Genomic DNA, 20209 nt, shown 5'->3' on the forward strand with positions numbered 1-20209 from the left:
TCATGGGTGCTTCAGACTAACATCCACACAGCTGCTAAAATGGAAGTTTGTCATCCCAAGTATTTAATGGAAGGAAGGTCAGAAAAATTAATTAAACAAATATATAGGAAGCCTGACCTAGAAACTCAAATCATGTCATTAGAAATTCAAATCAATGGGTATTTGTCTTGCAGGACAAAACCACTACTGCTTACAGAAACATTAAAGAACCATGGACTTGGACCAAGTAGATAGAAATCTATTTTGGAAGGCTTTTCTTCCTAGCACAGGACATTTTCAAGAGCATTTAATTGCACTTTTTCATTTTGGAACTGAATGGTAAATGCCATACCACATTGACTGAGACCACAGCCTCATATAACCCCTGCAGCAGCATTTGCCCTAAAGAACAGTAAATTTGTCAATGCCTGACTTCATTAATATGAAAGCAAGAGTTCTTGTAGCAAAAAGAGAACTCCCTGTGATAAGTCATTGGCCAGGGTTGTAACAAGCTCCATTTTAAGTTTCAAAGCACAGTGATGTTAGCAAATGACAAAATCAGCCTTGGCCCCTGGGATGTGCTGAAGTTCATGAGTGGCAGTTCTGTCACTGTCAGAATCAGTTTCCCAGACCTCTGGGAAGCATCCCCTCCACACCTGGAGTTCCACATTCTTACATGGGAGACATGCAGGAAATAACACCAGCACATACTCATTTGTAGCCTTCTTTTGCATCTCGGTAGAGAGGCTTCTGCCAGTTCCAGTCATGTTAGGATCATGTCTGCAGTGTCTCTGAACCCTTTCCAAGAATGGCAGCAGGCTGCTGAAAGGGCTGGGCACCTCGTGGTATTGCTCTTTGTACCACAGGCTGCTCTTAGGTCTCTGAAGGATTTCCCTCTTTGTATCTCACAGGACACAACATTGGTAACTGCAGTTAGATGATTCAAGTGCTAATCTTTTTAAGAAGAAAAGCTATTTATATTTCAGATTTATTTGCTTATGGCCTATATGTTGCCAGACTCTAATTGTAGATAAAGTTCACCAAATGCTGGACTTGGTGACAATAATATAATTTGGGAGTGTTTCACTGGAAGCTCTGAGCAGTGACTGGAAATAAAACTTCTCCCTGGCTGATGTGGTTCAGCTGTAGATAAATAAGCACTATCTGCTTTGGTACATTCCCTGTGCATTCTGCTTCAGTGGTTCACTTCCTCTTATTTTGATTTATTCTTCTTTTTCCGGCATAAACTTAACATAAGACAGAGCTGTGCAAACTTGATAACCTTAAAGAATTATTTGGGACACAGTGATCTAGGCATAATTCTCTCCTCCTCTATCCCCATAAACAACGAGGACCATAAATCACCTTCCATCTGCTTTGGCATGCAGTGGCACTCAGGAAATGCTATACAGAGCTCTCCATCATGCAGATCTAGGCTGGGACCCTGTGGCCAGTGAAGTCTTACTTCCAAACAGCAAGTCAAGAAAACCATAAGACTAAATCTTGATTCCTCATTCCTTTCCTGGCTTTTTTTTTTGTTGGTTTTTTGGGTTTGTTTCTTTGTTTGTTTGGGGGCAGGGCTTTTGTTTGTTTGTTTGTTTTAAATTTGGCAGGTTTTTTTGGTTTTTTGGGTGAGGTTTTTTGTTTGTTGGGGTGTTTTTGTGAATAGAAAAGAAACAATCAAACCAAATCACACAAAACAATGCATGCACATACTACAGCACCTATATATTGGTCTGCCTTTATCTTAAAAACATCCTTTTCCTCATTTGACAGCCTCTGAACTTGGTGAATTTTATGAAACCTGTTTTAAAATATGGGAGAATTGAACTGTGTATAATGGCAGCTTTCTTTTGGGGTGGGTGGGGTGTGATTTTTAAGAGGAAAGCTTCTTTTTAGGTGTTTGACTCCAGATACCTAAAGTGATTCTCCTCTCAGTCTGACAATGTGCACTCAGAAACTTTAAACTACAAACTGTAATATTCAGTGGTTAAGGCAGCAAATTATGTGAGCAGGGTGTTTTACTGCTGTGATTTGAACACATTGGAAATGCTGAGGCATATTAAAATATTTTGAAGGCATTTAATGAATAATAAATGTCTTTATTATTGCTATGCCACTCAAGCAGGGAAAACAACATCAGCTTACATGAAAATACGTCGGCAACTGCTCTGCAGCAAACAGAAGTTGATTATACACAAATCTTTCCTGTGGCTGGGGTAGAAGTATTTTCTTGAATGCCTTTTACACATCATTCCTTCCTTTTTGCAAAGAAGAATTGTGGTTTTCCTCTTGGCATGCACTTGCACTTCCTTGTCTTTTTTAGTTCTAGCAAGTGGAAACTATTTCTTCCTCCTTCTTTTTTGTAACCTGGTGAAAAAGTGCCTTTATGCCTTCACAAATTCATTTTCTGAACAGTAGCCAGCAAGGACTTCACGGGGCAGTGATTTTCACAGCACCCTTTCAGCGTCCCCAGAGCTCTTCTGCTGTACAAGCAAATGCAGAGTATTTTTGAGAAGGATTGGAAGTAAATGACTTCAGATTTTCTGCTCTGCATTCACACCAGTGTTTTAAGCACAGCTTCTCAGAAAGTTATGGAAAGCTAAAAAAATATCTAAAAGAAAGAGGTGTAAAGAATCATCTTCGTTATTTTGATGTGATTATTATTCATTCAAAGACATTCTTGCCTGCTAAATGTATTTTTACAAGACCTTCAGTAGTTATTTAACACCCTGGATGTTAATTTGTTTATGGGCCCAATAAGCAACATGCTAATGCAAATTTGTATTAGCAAGAGCTGTGTGGGAAAAAAAAAAGAAAGTGCCAATACAATGAGAAGAAACGGTAAGAACAGAAATCAGAAAATTTTGCTGAGCAAATCTGTTTAGAAATAGAATTCATCCTTTCAAATAAAGAGAGGAAACTCTTTAAGATAACCTTACGAAGAGATCAAGTGGGGAAAAAAATGCAGTAGCTTGCCCATGTTATGTGATAAAAGTAAAATATTGTAGAAACTTGATTGTTCCTCTCCTTTTTACTCTGACATAAATTGCAGTTAGAGCACTTACTGATTTTTATTCATGATAATACAAATATGGGAAAGAGTATAGTAAGTACTGGACCAGATCCCATTTTCCTTACCTCACGTGTTTGATCTTCTGATTTTATTCCTTATTTTAAAATTCTCTTTGATTTGGCTTTCAAGGTGAGGAATATTCTTGATAGCAGCAGTGACATGGCACAGCAGCAGGACTGGCACAGCCATCTGAACCTTTTTTGGAGTTGCTCCTGCTTTCTCCTCCCTCTTAACATTTTGCAAAGATCCATTCTTTTAGAGAGTAATGCTTTAATAATGGAGGAAAAACAGAGTTTTAAAATAGACTGTTGTTTGCTGCTATGAAGTAAGGTGGAAGATTAAATAATAGATCATGTACAAGAAAGGTAGAAAATTAGTCTAATCACTCAAAAATTCTGAAGGAACAGCTAGCTATTCTTATTTTCCCCTGCTGGTTACTACTCTGTTTTATGGTTTAAGCTGCTTTAAAAAATGCTGACTTTCTCTATGCCATAGAACTTCAAAATATTTCAGAGAAGTGCTATTGGGCAGTTGTGTAATAAAATTACTGTCTGCTTGCAATCATATATTCTGCTGCTGTCCAAAGATCATCTTCTCTCAGGACACCCACAGAATTTAACAGAGCTGCGGGAGAAATTTTTCTTTTCCTGATCAAACTTATCACATTTCCCTGACAGTAAAGGGGTGGGACACTTTGTTGGATCATGTGGTGAAGAGGGGGAAAAGCAAGGAAAATGTCCTAGCCAAGGAGGTTTGTTTGATACTTTGATACTAGCTTGGTGCTTTAGAATGATTCCTTCCACAAGCCCCTTTCTCCCCGAAGAACTGAGCACCTTGGTGGTGCTGCTCCAGCTCTGGGTGAGGCAGTCCTGGTTTTCTGGCAGAGAACAGATTAGAAGAACTGTATCTGCTGTGCTGGTTATGGAGCATGATCCTTTCTCTGAGAAACAGTGATGACAATGCTCTTCGAGAGGTTCCCAGAGCTCCTCTGCCTCTTCTCCCCCCATCCCTGAGAAGGGTGACCTGGAATCACCTGCTGTGTGATTTTTGGGGTAGGGTTTTGAAACACCACACACCTTGCATTGGAGAAGATGCTTTCAGCTGATATTGAGCCATTTTGAGGAGCTCTGTGTGCCCCCAGACAAGGTCCCCATCTCAAATCTGGCCACTTCGCTCCCCTGAATGTGCTCAGACTCTAGGTTCCTCCTGACACACAGCTCCTGTGCTTGCCACTGATTAAAATCCATTGTTATCTCCTTAGAACAGACCTAACCATGGTGCAAACTATTCTGCATATCATGAATTTTGTGTGAGCAGATGTAACTTGCAAATGTAGGAAGAAAGATGTTGCAGGAAACATTTTTTTTTTTAAAGAATTAATAAAAAGTAGGTGAGGCAGCACAGATTCCTGTTGTTCACGGTTTTTCTCTCTTTGTGAGGTGACTTGTTCCATTGCCTCCTGTTATGTTTACTAATGTGTAGCTTAAATTTTCAGTTAAGCTACCTCTAAATTCAGCCAAAGGTTTTAATGTAGGAACATAAGGAGATTACAGGAACAAATTGTCAGGAGAAAAGAAAGCTAAAGACAACGATTCTGATCCCTAAGCAAATAAGGAAGCAAGACTTTCTTTACACAGAGTATCCCATTCTTACCAAATCCAACAGAAAAAATTCTGCTAGACTGCCAGTGTTATTTCCTTCTCTGCTATTAATTTTAAAAATGCTGCAGGCATGAACATTTTGCAGATACTTGCTTTAAGATACAAATAGTTGTCCAAATGCAAATAGGAAAATACAATATTTTTTTTCCCTGGGAAATGGAAAATCACTTGGAAAATTCTTCTGCACTGTGTCCAAAATATCAGCAAAGCATTTGTGCACTTCAGTGTCCCAAGGCAATGTTCTGAGAATGATGCCAACCATCATTGATTTCCATTTCGGAAAGATTCCTTTAAAAAAGTGTTTTGGTTTGAACAACCAAGAGCAGGCATAAATTATTTATTTTCTCAACATTCTCATGCTCATTCTCCGACAACTATCAACATAAAAGCTTTATCTTTGGTGGGTGGGTAAGCAGGGAATGCAGAAAATCACAGGTTAGTACAAAAAGGGTGGGGTGTTTATTTTTCATGTGTGCATTTTCTGACAGTGTCTAGCACTCCCCTGCCCACCCAGGCTGTCACTTCAGCATCGCTTCAGCCCTACACCTGAGAAGGGTGGGCTTCACGACCACGACAAGTTCAGCTGGCTCAGAGTTAGACCTGGGATTACCCCTTTGTGACATTAAAATGTCAATAATGTATGCACCAACCTTGCCAAATCTCTCTCTGTCCTCTGCTTAGAAAGCGTTGACTCCACAAAACCTCCTTTTAGGTGCCAAATTCATTTATTTCAATTCCTGTGCTGGAGTCAGCTCCCAAACAGGCTCCACAGCAGTTTGCTACAGCTCCTGCTTCCAGCTGGCCAAGCTTCGAAGTGCACTAGAAAGGTTCATACGTTCCTGGAGATGAAAAGTTTTACTCTTTATTTCGTTCACCTGAAAAAATGGCTTTCAAAGCTGTGCTAGAGCTATTTCCAGCAAGGTCCATGTTGATGTGTTTCTGTTATTGCTGTGGCAGAGCACATAACATGGCCGTAACTGCAGATGGGGTAGGGAACCTCAATGAAAAGTATTACTTCCAATGTGGTAGGGTTATTATTATGTTTCCAAGACAGCAAGAAACTAAGGTCATTCATCTTTAGAAGTTACCTCTTGTCAGCCAAGACAGAGTAATACACTGTCTATGAGCTCTAGACCATCTCAGAAAACCAAATAAATTTAAATCACTAAATCAGAGTTCATAAAAAACCTCAGCCTAGGTTGGTTGCTCCTGTGGTTCCCTTACACAACCAGTCTGCCCCTTTCAGTGTTAAACTATAACTCCTGTGAATTTTAACTGAGAAGAATTCAGTGTGGCACTCTGCTGCCAAACTGCCCAGTGAAATCACTGGAGCACACAGAAATGGTTTTGAGGGCAGCAGGCTTACAAACACATTTAAACTTTGAATATATGGGGCCAAGTTGCTATGACAGCAATGGTAACTGCAGGGCAAAGGGTGAGACTGATCCCTTGTATTTGCAATGTGTAGGCTGAGAAGTTTCACCTACTGCACATGCAGCATGTCCAGACATGTGAAAGCCAGGCAAGCATCACAGAAGGGTTTGTTCCACAATCAGTAGAAGGACACTTGAATGCTAACCACAAGGGAAAAAAAGCCCAGCAGTTAGCTGAGGTGTTTTCTTATGGATGGTGACTGATTATATATCACATGAAAGCATAACATGACTTTTAAAGCAAGATCCCAGGTGCAGGGGAACCAGAAAGCTGTTCTGTAGAGTCAGGCAGCACATTTAGCTCCATCTCTGCTGTATTTAATCTATGCCCACGGGCAGGGATAGGGAGCAGTGCTTGTAAGGTGCAATTCCTTCAGGTCTACAGGCTCAGGGAAGGACACTCAGAGTGTTAAAAACAAAAAAGAGAATAGAAAAGCTCTGAGCTTTTGTTTCATGAGCAACTTAGTATTTTGTCTTCATAACATAGACAAATGCTACAAAAACCTTGTGTTGCTTGTGGGCTCCAAGTCCTTCTTAGCAGCTTGTGGAAGCCCCAAAATGAGTGAGCAGCTGGTGGAAACCCCAAAATGAGCCCTACTGTTTGCATCTGTGTGAGTGTGTACTTGTACACAAATATAAATTAAATGCCTTCTCTGTATTTTACCCCTACTCAACCTCTTCCTCTTACAGACAGTGACGGTTTCTGTGCAGACTGTGCTTCCTAACAGCTCCAGAGTGTCCTTTTGAGTCAATCCCAGTGTCACAGGGTAGTTTTGGAGACAGATACTGATGTCAGCAACCCTGACAGGTTGCTGTACAAGTCTGTCCAGCAGCTTGAAATGAAGCAGCACATGAACATACCCCTTCCTTGGCTGCTTGCTGAAATGTTCAGCTGCTTCATCAAGAGAGACAGGTGTGTCCAGCTGAGACCTGCTGCTTTTGCTCTTACATTAGGGACAGAAAATGCCTCGCACTAAATATTGCTTAAGGAAACTACTGTGGAATATATTCTGCTTGCATTTTCTTTCCAGATCTTGATTTATTTGGGTTTGGGTTTTTTTTTTTGTTTTTGGTTTTTTTTGGGTTTTTTTCTTTTTTTTGGTTTTGCTTCTTTCAGAGAAACTGCTTCATTTGTATGCACTTATTATTTCTCACCAAAATCTTGGTTGTACGAGGATTATATGAAGGAAATGCTTTAAATATAAAAAAGAGACACATTCCCTTGCTGGTTTTCTCTACATTTTGAGATCTAAGAGTGTCCAAAAGACTTTTAAAATCAAATCCCAAGCTATGGAGTATTATACAAAACACCCTCCTCAGGTGCAGTATTTCTTCATAAGAAAAATTTCTCCATCTACTTTAATTCTGTCTGTAACCAAATTTTATTTGTGTCTGTATTATGCTTTCATTCCTCTTCCAAAATATTATTTCTTTTGCTCTGCGCACAATTTAAATCAAGACAATATTAGAAAACAAGAGGAAGGAACAAAACTTCATTATCTGTAACAGCCCAGGCATGAATGTTTAATGTGTGTGGGACTTAGGCAAATAAAGGCCCTGGGGGGAGCTGGGTGTTTGCCCAGGAGGGGCTGCTCACCATGGCCAAGGCTTGGCAAGGTCACGAGCTCCTGCACTTCTTTTTTTCTGCATCATAAACATCACCAAAAATACTCCCAATATTCCTCCCATAAAAGTCTTTTAGGTTCTGATGCAGAGTCAGTGGGAGTCTCCTCACTGCCTTCCATGGATATGGGAGCAAGACCCAAATCAAAGGCAGCTGGGGAAAACCTCCTTCACCACAGATGCAAATCTGAGTTTGTTTTGGTTTTTTTTCCTTGCTATTACCAACCTGCTCCCATTCTCCAGGCAATTCTTAAAAGAGCTCATTACTAAGATGTGGCAGAAGGAAAATGATATGAAGTGAAAGCAGGTGTTCCCAAACAAGAGAATCTGCTTCTTCCCAGAAAATACCCATAGTGAGCATGGAGATGAGAACTGTCAGTGCTGAAATGGTGTGACAGGGTCTGAATGGGAGAGAATATAATGCAAGTCAACTTCAGTGTGCTGACCAAATATAGCACATGAAAAGAGTAAGGAGAGATATTTCTGAATACTTTTGCAGCTGAACAAGAATTGGATCAGCTTTACTTGGGTATTTCCTTTCTGGCTGCCTTTTGCTTGCAACTTGCAAAATTGCCGTGCTGATAGAGTGAACTGAGAGGCAGAGTATAATCCAGAAAACACCGTTTTCTGGGGGTTTGCTGATGCAGATGGTAGAAAATCTCTCAATTTCTCTTTCTGGGATACATTTCTACTGGCTGTAAGACACAAAGATGGCCATGTAATGTTGTGAAAAATAAAAACAATCTGGAAGCAAGTAATGTTTTGTAAAGTTGTGGTTCTCAATATAGGGATTACCTAAATTTTAACCTTTTGTGATTTTTATATGTGGTGATGCTTTTGAAGCTCTGCTGAGGTTACTGTGCAAGGATATAAAATTCTTTATTTTAAAATGCTCTCCTGTGCTTGAAGATGAAATCTTTGAAGCATAAATCCTTAAGAATACCCCAAAATGGAAGACAAAATTAATGCAATGTTTATTTTTTCAGAGTTCAGTCTTTTTGGTTTGGTTACTTTAAGTTTCTTGACTTTAAGCAATTATGACTTATCATTATTTGGACTTCTAATAATGGTAGACACTTTCCTGACAAGATCTTACTGACAAAAATTGGCTCCCTCTGTGCTGGTAGCTGAGGTTTCCTCTTCTTTTCATTCCCACTATTTTTCATAGTATCTGATGTGGCTTTTGGCTCATGGCTCTCACCAGGCTTTTTAAAAATCATTTCCCTGGAAGTGTTCTAGGAGAGGCTGAATGGAGTTCTGAGCATCCTGGTCTAGTGACCATTTTTTGCCCATGGCAGGGAGTTGGAATGGGATGAGCTTTAAGGCCCCTTCCAACCCAAAGCACTCTGTGATTCTAGAATTGGTCTCCTCCCAGCTGAATTATGCTCAGACTGAGGGTTGAATTCTAAACTAAACTGGTGAAAATCCAAAACAATTCCACAGCATATGGTGTGATATGGTTATTTGGTAAGAAGTCACAGATGTATTGGTGATGCTGACAGAGAGAATGGGAGCTTGAATTTGAATATGGAAAAAAAATTGGATAGGTGACATCAGCTGCCTTGGACTGGTTTATAAAACAAACTAAATGTGTGAAGCAGCAAATTCTCCAGTAATCATGAAATCAATCAGATGGGGCAGGGAGAGAAATGGAAGGCTTTTCCGCCAGGGAGTTTAGATTTGCTTGGGCATGTGATTCTTTACAGCCAGCAGCACTGACTGAAAGTCTAAAGCAAAGCCTTGAAGGAAAACCTGTGATTTATGATAAAAAGAAATAAATCATTCCCTGTTTCTAGCAGAAGAAATGTGAGCATCTGTGCTTTCAGCAACCTTCTGTCTCATTTCCTCATCTTTCCCTCTGAACAAAGTCCTGACTGACACTGGGGGTACAATGCTCCTCCTGTCTAGGAATCTCTCTGGCTGACTACTATGAATTCTGAGTATTGTGAATAGGATCCCCAGAGGCTCAGTCTCCCCGGGGCCGGATGAAATAGCTTTGAAACTCAAATGCTAAAATAATGCTGAGAAGAGGTGTGTGTCTCTGCAGCCATCATTCAAGCAAACCCTTGTTTAGTTCACACTGTTTCCTTTGTATTTCTGTTCAAGAGGAAAGAAAAGATCATTAAAGGTTCCATGAACTTGTGAAGATTCAGAGCTGAGCACACGGCATTTGGAGTTTCTTCCAGATGTTTCAGTGAAAATCAGATGCTGATTTGCAGTTTGTTGCTCAAGACTAAGTTTGTTAGAATACAGACTTCCACAGCCTCCTTTTAAAGTTCAATGTCCTGAATTATCCTCCAAAATCCAGATGCCAGAATTCTTGCCTAAAGCTTTAAGGAATAGATGCAGAAGGTGACAGAATTGTGGGCCAGCTCTTCTGCACTTTCTGAAGGTCACTCTGTCTTACCAGGTGCACTTTGAAGATACTTTGCCAAACATAGCGTGTGATCTTTCTAATTCTGCATGGTTTTTGTGTGCATATCTACACCTTTTGAACAGCACTTGGGAAAGGAAGGTACGTCACTTTTGCTCCTGTTTTAAATGACAGCTGAGGCTGCAGGCTTTAGGAAGTACTCGATCTTAGTCCTTTAATCCTCCTTGAATGCTACTGCACTGCTGCTTTACTCACAGTAGGTTCTGGGGTTTGTGTGGGTGTGGAAAGTGAGGAGAGTCACTGTGGCAAATGAAGTATCCTGAACTGTAGCTATTACAGAGTATTAAGTAATTGCCCTTGGAAAGAAGTGATAGTAGAAAATAATAGCATATTCATTTTGAAAATGGACTGTCTAAGCATATATCTGAAAATCCCAGTTAAATTAAATCTTGATGCTCACAGTAGATAAGTATAATGAAGATTCTAAGAGATTTTCTTTCATACATATGAATAAAATAATTACTATGCAGCATATCTAAGTAGTTGACACCATCAGGAAGCCTACCCTTGAAAAACAAGAAAGGAAGAAAATGTCCTTCCTTTTGTAGTCAGAAAGTATTGACTATGTATGTGGCACATTTTGGATGTGACTGGCTGTAAGATGTATTTCTTTATAAACATGACAGTTCTACTAAGCATGGTACAAAAATTCCCCACTCTTGTACAAACACAGCTAAACTTATCTCTTTGAGAACGTGCTGAATGTCGCGTCTTTTAACGTGACGTCGTCTGCACCATTGCTTCCTGGTGCAACAATGACACACACTTCCACTGGGCTTTGAAATTATGCAGCATGTTTATCCACCCACTGTATATTCTTTTATCCAGTTTTGTACTGGAAGTTTTGCCTCTGTTACTTAAATGACAGTTATATTTCTTACTGTCAGGGAAAGCTGTCCATGCCTCTACGTGTCAAAAACAGTGATGCAAATTAAAGTAGTTCAGGTGACTGCAAATGTTGAGCAGCTACTCTTCATTAATTAAATTGACTTACAGCTCATTACTGGCAATGTAGGACAAAATTAGTAAACTTCCCTTTGTGTGTTTCTCTCTCAGGTTGCAATGCAATAAAGTGAACTTGACTTCTGAGGCAAGGCTCCTGCCAGGGTTACTTACAGACAAAATGAGGTGAAAACATAATCTTTACTAAGATGCTTATTCTAGGCTGAGAAATTAGATTCTAGACCTAATGTTCTCCATTTTACATTTGACATGAACAATAATATTTGGCAAATAATTCTGAAGTTCCAGTTCAGGTAACACATTTTGATTAAAGACTCAGAATTGCATGAAAGCATAAAATCAGACATAATCTCCATTTTTGTCTTGTGATTCTCATTATGAATCCAGCGACTTTCCAACATCCAACTCCCTCTTTGCATTTCTTTCCCTCCCCTGTTTTGTACCTCAGAGGAAATATTTTGAAAACAATAGCTTGTTAAATTACTGGTGTTAGTTTACCTGAAAATATCTGATGATAATGTCATCAAAACTGTGTGTTCTGAGCACGTTTTAGCTACAGGTAAAATCCCTGCTCTTCCCTCATAACAGATGTACCAACACCAGCTTTATAATGCTCTGTCAGAGATATCTTATAATAAATTCTCATATTTTCCAAGTTTGCTACAGGCTTTGCTGGAAATCTAAATGGAGAAAACAGGGGCAAATGAGGCACACACAGACTGTGAACCTGTGACTGGAAAAATTGCACTGATCTTAGGTTCAGGTCCTTAAATGAGAGCAACTATAGCACCTATCAAAGGCTCATAAACAGAAGGGAAGAAGTAGGGGTTGGAGAGAAAGGGAGGAGGGGAGCAGATCAGATTCAGATGTGATCCACCCTCCTTGTAGATTTGTCCATCTTCAAAGTTGTGCAGCTAATGAAGAATAATTATCACTTATTAATTTTGCATTATCTTAGCAATTGCAACTCAATAACAGCATATGTCACAAGGCTTCTCTTAAATGAAAAGGAGAAAATTCTCTTGACTGCAGTGCCAGAGGAAATATCTCTTTTCAGCACCTGAGCGTTAATCTCAAGGAAAAAACTCCAAGACACGCATGTTGCACAGGAGTGAAAAGGTGCCATAACTTCCAGGGTATTTTTTGGTCTCATCAGCTATGCCTGGGACTAAACATTACACACATCTTCAGCAGCATCTCTGCAAAAACTCTTTTAGAAGAAGCTGAACTTTATTTGCCTCATTTTTGAGAATTATCCCTTCAAATTAGTGATGCTACAATTTTTTCTCAAAACTAAAATGACAGATATATCAGAGGAATATTTCTTTCTTCATTATGTGAATACTTTACAAGAACTAAATAAACCCCAACTTACAAACAAATATTGAGTGGGAAAACCAAGGAATGGTTTCATTAGTGCTCCTTTACAAGAGACCAATGGCTATTTATTATTGACATTTGACTGAGCAGCAAAAACAGAATCCCTAACTTTTGGTGGTTTCAGGTACTGCTCTCCTAAAAAAAAATTTGCAAACATTGCCTTAAAGAGTTAAACATGCCTGAAGCCCAAAATGGCAGTGAGGCTGAAGGCAGGCAGTTATCCTAAAGCCAGGGCTTGTAAGTCACTGAGGAAGCTGTACCAAGAAAGCAGAGGAATGAAGCTTGGTATTAGTTTCTAAGTAACAGAATAAAAACTATACGGTTAAATTTGCTTTAAATGCTGCACAGATCTTTCCAAAGGCCTGCAATTACTGCCCAAATGCTAATTTTGCAAACACTTTCAAACTATGTAAAAATCCTTCATCATATAAAGCAAACTTTAACTCATGCCTTCCCTCTCCTACTCAGTACAAACAGAAAGCTGCTACTGCAGAGTACAGAAACAGAACATCAGAATCTGAAGAAAGCCACAGCTCTGCTATGATAAAGTACTGCTTACAAACATTTATCTACCAAAAAAGCATCTGGAATTCTAGACAGTGAAGAATTTACCACAAACTAGAAATTAGCCATATCTGCTGAAGTGAAATAAAAGTATTACCCACCATCAGGGCACTCATTCACATAGTTTCAATCTACAATCCATCATCACCCAGAGGCACAGCCCCTGTAAATCCAGCACAGAGTACCTAGTACTAGTACAGAAAATAGTTTGCACCCAAGCCCAGGAAACATGCTGCATGATGAAGGAGAACACAAATGCCTGCTGACATTAAGTTATTAAGCACATCACTGTTCAAACCCTGTCCAACATGACCACGGAAAGCCCCCCCAAAGCCAGCAGCCCTAGTTCAGCACAGGACTTGGAGCAAGCACTGCCCTGCAACACCCACACAGCCACACAAAGCAAAGCCCACAGTCCCTGGCACTGCAAACCCACTCCATCCCTCCACTTCCTTTAGAAACAACAACAAAAATCATGCAGCCCTGCCACTGCTCCCGGGCTGGAGGTTGTGTCTCTCCCAGCAGAAGCTGCAAAGCTTCAGCTCCGGCTGAGCCCGGGGGAGCGGTGCCTGCTGCAATATCCCAGCACTTACTGCATTGCTTTTCAGCGGAGCGACAGGGGCTGCTCTTCCCGGGCACACATGGCTCGCTCAGCCGAGGGGATCTGTTCAGCACAATTCAGCTCCAAAGTCTCTGCATGTGGAGGGAATTGCCCGTGCTCGGTGCTGGGGGTTTCTGGCTGCAGTGGCTGCTCACCCTATCCATTGCCTCTGGTGTATGCTAAGTAAGCAATCCCCTGGGTCTTCATAAGGAAAGGATGAAGAGTCACAGCTTTGGAGAGCAGATAAGGTGTTCTGCCGAGAGCCTCTGTGCTTCCATGGCATTTTAAAGGCAAAGGGGCTGGGGATGCTTCATCTTGCTTTACAGTTCTGTATCGTGCAAGTTGTCGTATCCTGCAACTTACAGTGGAATTCTCAGCCAAACACTAATTTATATGTTTCAGAGAGAGCTCAAGTTAACAACAGAAATTCAAGCCCATGCATTTTTAAATGTTGAGGAATGCACTCTGTCAATTGAACTAAATCTTCTGCTTTTCAGAAGTACTAGTGAAGGGGAGGGGTTTCCTAGCTCTGAACTGCACTGTACCAGCCCTGCTGGATACAGCAAAAAGTAGTAGCCTAAAACTTCATGGATTAACATCTCGGATTTAACAGGCTCCAAGCATTGCTCTAGTCTTGAAGGAGAGACTGTCACCCTTGTCCTCTGTCTGCAGAGTGTCTGTCACTTATGGGGGCTCCTCCATGCAGATGTGGCAGAATTAATGAGCAGTAATAACAAAAAGGCAGAATGACCAGGAGCCACAGTGCCACTAATTTCTTGTTAGGGACCCTAATTTTTTCTGTAGTGCACTGAGATGTTTGACTCAGTGCCTTTGGGAAGCCATGGGGGAATTGCACTTGCTCTCCCCATAACCAGCTGGAGTGAGCAGATTTGTGAAACTGAACCACTGCCCGCTCCAGCCCTGACCTTCAAAGGGGCTCTCAGGAGAAAAGCCCCATTTTGGGGCCGTGCTTACCTGTTACCTCCTGCAAATGCTAATTGTGCCTAACCATGTGTGGCAAATCCGTGAAAACGAATGCATTGCAGTCCTGTGGGCAAAAATGGGGATACATTTCCACATAGGCACCCTGAATAGATAACACAGCAATCATTAATAAACATTTTCTAGGACCAGGTGCTGTGTAAGGTGTTGATTCACTCATCCCCCAGGGCTCTTGGGCAGGGGAGATTTTTCTCTGCTGCTGATGGGGGCATTAAGATACCAGAAGAGCAGCAGCTTTTTGTTGGTGAGGGAAGGTTTTGACCCCCTTAGCAAAGGCTTTGAGCATCCCCAGGGGCTGATTCCTTTCAGATAGCACAGGGAAATCCCAGCAACCAAAACAGTGTGGCTAATAAATTTTTCAGGATTATTAATTGGATTCTTTAGAAAAAGGACAGTCAAGGACAGGCATCTAGAAAGAGCCCATTTCCCCTTTGAAAAGTGTTTTATTAGCTGGACTTCAGTTTCTTCTGGAATTCCTATATAAATGCAGGTTTCTATGATACCTGTCAGCATCCTTGGTCCTGTTCCTATTGTTTTCTGTGCTATAATTTCTGCCTGTGAAAATGCCAAAAATACTCAGTCTTCCTGGCTGACAGATGTTGCTGGGAAGGTGCTGCTTTGCACTTTCACAAAAATAACACCTAGGAGGAGAGGGGAAACCAGCACATATCAGTGTCAGTGCCAGTGGATTCCTATGAAATGAGAAGACAATTCTATAGTAGCAAAACTGACTTTTTTTTCTCACTCTTGTTCTCACAACTGTGTTTAGCACCTCAAGGTAACAAATTTGTCGAGTCATAGAAAGCAAAAACCAACAAAGCTGCCTTGAATGTTAAGTTTGTTTTGTATAGTAATTATGCATTATGTGTGTGTCTTTACTTTAGAAATGCAGACAAGGCACAGTTCCAGTCCCAGGGAGTGTCCAGTCAAGTCAGACAAAATGATGCAGATGTAACAAGCAGAATTGCCAGGTGACAGCCTTGTTGTAAGCAAAGCAGGAAAACCTGGATGGATCTGGGAGCTGCAGTATTGGTAGCAGAAACAATTAACTCACACTGAAGGCTCTCAGCCTTTATAGGACCCTGTAGAAAGGTGCTCCAATATTGCTCTTTATTCCTGCCTCACCCTTTTGGAGTATATTGATCCTTAAAGTAAGTCCATTTATTTCCCTTGGTTGGGGATAAGCTATAATGGATTTCTTTAAAGTATGAGTTGGACAAAAATAATCAAGTCAGCACCATAATTAGGTGTGGACCTTCTCAACATTCCAGGAAACACCAGCCCTGGCCGCGGGCAGATAAGCAGTTATTCTAACAAGCATAATAATCTCATGTTCTGGAGCTGTGGTGAGGGAAGGAATATAGATTCCAGTGGATCATTTTCCTTTGGTTTTCTGGGCTCCTTGCCTCAGTTCAATAACACAGGAACTCTGCTATGCTAACACATCACTTTCTGTTGGTAACAGTATTTTAAACCCTGAAAACAAAGAACCAGGCACCTGATTTACTGGGGAGAGGCACAAAGCATGACAGCATGGACTCAAAGCCTCCAGGAGACAGTGAAAATCTAAAAGCACCTTCGTGCCCTCACCCAGAAACCTCTCAAAACAAAAAGGAACACAAAACTCTCTTTGCAGTCGTTTCAATAAAAAGCAAATATGTTGTAAGAGAACTCTTCCATTTAAGGACAGACCAATAAATAGCCTGGAATTGTGGGGCTGTCAGGCTGTTGTGTAGAGAGGTACCAGTGACTAAGAAGCAGTGTTGCACAAGATGATTTAACTGAGGAGCTTTTGCTAGCCAGCTGGAGAGTATATTGTATTTGCAAACTGCAATAAAGGAGAATTGAATTTTAACCTTCCTGCTAGAGAAATATAAAGGTTTATAATTGACTCTGGACGTGTAATATTGAAGAGAGCCATATAGTGCAGAGTGCTTGTCTGTGAGAAAAATAAACCAGTTCAGGTAGGAATTTATGTTTGTTGTAAATTTTTTTTTCCATAAATATGGAAATATTTATATAGTAACAGTATAACTGTGTCAAGAACAGGTTCTGTATGCTTAAAAACATTGGGAACAGTCTGAATTAGTGTTACAGGTTAATTGTGGCTGCATGGGATAGCCCTAGGAATACCCTGGCATAACTTGTGGTAGTTAGTGTACAGCAGGGTGAAGAGCATGGCCTGCACAGAGGGAAGCTGAACTACAGGCAATGTCTGCAGGAAGATCACCTTGCCACTCTTCTTTCAGCTGGGCAAAAGAAAAATGAGGGGAAAGACACTGAGCAAAGGCTGCTCAAGTCACTTGAGCCTTCAGAGGACTCAGAGAGCACAACTTCAGGTTATAAAAAGCTTAGAGTGTTCTGTGTCTACTTCCAAAGTTAGCCAAAAGATCATCCTTTTTCCTCTGATGTTTAAATAAACTGTAATTCAAATTTGAGTTATTCTCTTGCTTTGTCATCTTTCAGCTGGCTCCATGGTCAGCTGCTCACTGCAATCTATAGAAATAAAGGTCTAGAATAAGGACTTCCTTACTACACATCTCGTGACAGTAATTAGAGGAAAATCTGCCTGATATCGTGTCCTAGAAGAGAAATAGTTATAAAACATAGACATTTGCACATTAAGGGTTAGGACAATATTAATTTCTATAATGTGTGAGACCAGATTTGCATCCACACTGAATTAACTTGTCACAGTTAAATGGTGTTTAATGTGAGTGGGACACTGTTTCCTACCTTTAGTGCTGATGATCTGTATTTTATTATTCCAGAATAATTTAACCTAAGATGAAAGACAAACACCTTAATTTTCAACATAAGCATATAGCTACAAACAAATAATTTAGGAATCTACTTATTTCAGATTAATTGTCCTGAATATGTCTACATAGTCAGACCCTGTAAAAGTGAATGCGTGGGAATTATGCTTGTCTCCTCTAGCAGAACATTCCCAAATCTTTCTTAAATGGATTTCATTGTATTCCATTTGAGATATTACAGTTCTTTAAGATGAGGAGAAAAAGGAACTGAGTATTTAGCCAGCAAAACATCTCATTTGAATTAGAGACGTGCTTTCTAATTTAATGGGACACTTGACTTTGGGCAGCAATATCTTAATTAGCTTATATTTTTCTCTTAAATTAGCAGATTCCATACTCTTCTATAATCTGTTTCAGCTTTTCTTCTTTAGTTTCTCTGGGTGCTTGTACTCCTACTGTGCAAATAAAATGCATTATTTAATTCACAGCTTTTCATTCCTAATGTTCTTCTGTTAAACCCATGAGTTCAACTTTACTCTCCTTACTCTTTCTATACAGTTATTCTCTCTGAGGGCAAGAATTAGGAAAAACCCTCCTGTCACACGAATCCATGTATGTCTCCAGTAAAACTGAAAGTGGGATCATGGACTTTGAACCTGATCTAATGGAATATTTAAGATCTATTTACATAAATTATAGTCTCTGTGCCTAAAATTGCATTAGATCCTTCACAGATTATGAGAGGGCAGGCCCAGCCCTAAAAAATCCTTCAGTTTGGTGAAGATATGTGCTCTGAGAGGATGTGCTCTGGAGCCATGGGAAGCTGTGGTTTTGTATTTCAGGACAAGAGGGAAAAGAGCAGAAAGGAAAGCAGATGATGTGAACAGAGAGGTATGCAGACAGCCCTGATTGTCCATGAGATCAGAGAATGTCTTTTCTCCAAACACATTCTGCGTTTGGATCTTGCCACTGGAATTTTTGGGGAACTGCCTCTGAAGGCTCATGTGTTCATTTTGGAGGTGGCTTTGACTTGAAAAGAGACAGTGATAGGCTGAAGGGGGGGCTACGTAGAGAAGGTTTGATTTTGCCAACATGTAAGGCAGTGGAGGCAGTTGGAGCTACTGAGAGCCCTGAACAGCAGCTGAGGAGAGGGCTGGGGGTGTGGATATGGATATGCTGAAAATAAACAGGAAAGTCAGACCTGGAGTGTGTGAACAAACTCCAGCTATCCCAGACTATGCCAGGACAGAGGCTGGAAATTCACAACCCCGATGCAGGTCATGGGATGAAGCCAGGACAGGCCACTGGCCTCTTCCTGTTCTTCTGTGATAGTTATTCCCTGCACAGCAGGGAGAGAAAATGAAAATTCTTTCCCATTTGAACAGTATTAATTCTACCTATCAAGCCCCCTTTGGTATTGAAAATTCTGAGGAATAAAACAAATTATTTTATGTAGCCAGTCCCCAAAAGCCTCCCAGAGAATAAAAATTGAATGGGATCATCAGAGAAATATTTTTTTTTCTCTTTCCCCCATATATTTGGGGGAATAGATGATCTGATGAGCTCCTTATCTGTGAATCTTTATTCCTATTCTCCTCAGAGCTGAAGTCAAACATTCAAAAGCCTGGGTCAAAAGAATTGCAATAGCAAAGAAAGCAATCTGGCTGAAAATGAAGGAGTTAGCAAAATGGGGTTTTTATGCAGCCAGCTTCTATAAAGAGAAAGGCAAGTGCAGTGCCTGTGCTGTCCCATTAATGTTCTCTTGACTTAATTTAGCCAGGAGCTGGGATGACGGGGGAGTTCAGGTCTGAGGGTCCAGAATGCTCTCTGAAGCTGCCTGACATGCTGATGGTTGTCTTGGGCCAGTAATGCCTTGAAGAATCTACTGAGAAATATTTATCTATGTGTATATTATATACACACACATATAATTATATTACATTACATTACATTACATTATATTGTTTTTAATATAAAATATGTGAGTTACATTAACGGCCAGTGTTGGTCCAGGGCAGAACTGGGCTGCTCCTGTCTTTACAGTCTGTGTGTGGTGGGGCTGGGAGCGCTGAGCAGAGTTAATGAGCCCTCCTGAAAGCAGAGAGCTCCTGCTGCTTTGCAAAGAATGTGCTCAGTCTCTCAGTGGAACATCCATAATGAGTGTGGTTCCTGCTCTGGGAGGTTGGTGACCTGGGACTTGATGTTACAGTGATGGGAAGGACTCATCTGCCATCTCAGATGGTGACTGTGGACAGACACTGACTGTTAGATTTGTTTCAACACATGAATTTTAGCTTATTAGCTAATGTCTGAATACATCAAGTAGTTAATAGCTGGGTGTGAGCCCGTTTTTAATGCTTTGTATTAAGCAACAACTTAAAACTTGTGAATTAAGATGTCTAGGGAGCAAAACTAAATCAAAAAATAATTACAGCAAGTTAGATCTTCTTAAGAGATGGGAAGAATCTCAAACCAAAACTAGGTTATTAAAGGATGGATCATAAGACTGTCGGTAATGGGGTCATACATTATGTGAGGCTCCCTTCAAGTGTTTGCCATTGTCCATGGCATGTATCCCTTGGAACAGCATGCAGGTAAAAATGCATCATATCTGGAATGTGTAAGTCATAGATGAGGAATAACAGCTATGAACGATCTCATTCAGCTGGGCATAATTTTCAGATTATGTTGTTGTTACTCAGCATCACAAGACATTTATGACTGGGAGAATCAA

The 20209-nt window shown here is 40.5% G+C and overlaps 1 protein-coding gene across 2 annotated transcripts in view; it reads right to left on the bottom strand.

Moving 5' to 3' along the window:
- Positions 1-14160, bottom strand: part of CTXND1 (cortexin domain containing 1) — a 31972-nt gene extending 17812 nt beyond the window's left edge. The window contains exon 1 of one of the 2 annotated variants that reach the window (XM_068203765.1): positions 13707-14160. The gene's annotated coding sequence lies outside the window, so the exon portion shown is untranslated. Of the gene's footprint in view, positions 1-5366; positions 5493-13706 lie in introns of those variants that run through there. The other variant, XM_068203766.1, reaches the window with a different exon arrangement.
- Positions 14161-20209: the final 6049 nt, after the last annotated feature.

Source organism: Anomalospiza imberbis, chromosome 13, assembly GCF_031753505.1.
Source record: "Anomalospiza imberbis isolate Cuckoo-Finch-1a 21T00152 chromosome 13, ASM3175350v1, whole genome shotgun sequence".
Taxonomy (NCBI): domain Eukaryota; kingdom Metazoa; phylum Chordata; class Aves; order Passeriformes; family Viduidae; genus Anomalospiza; species Anomalospiza imberbis.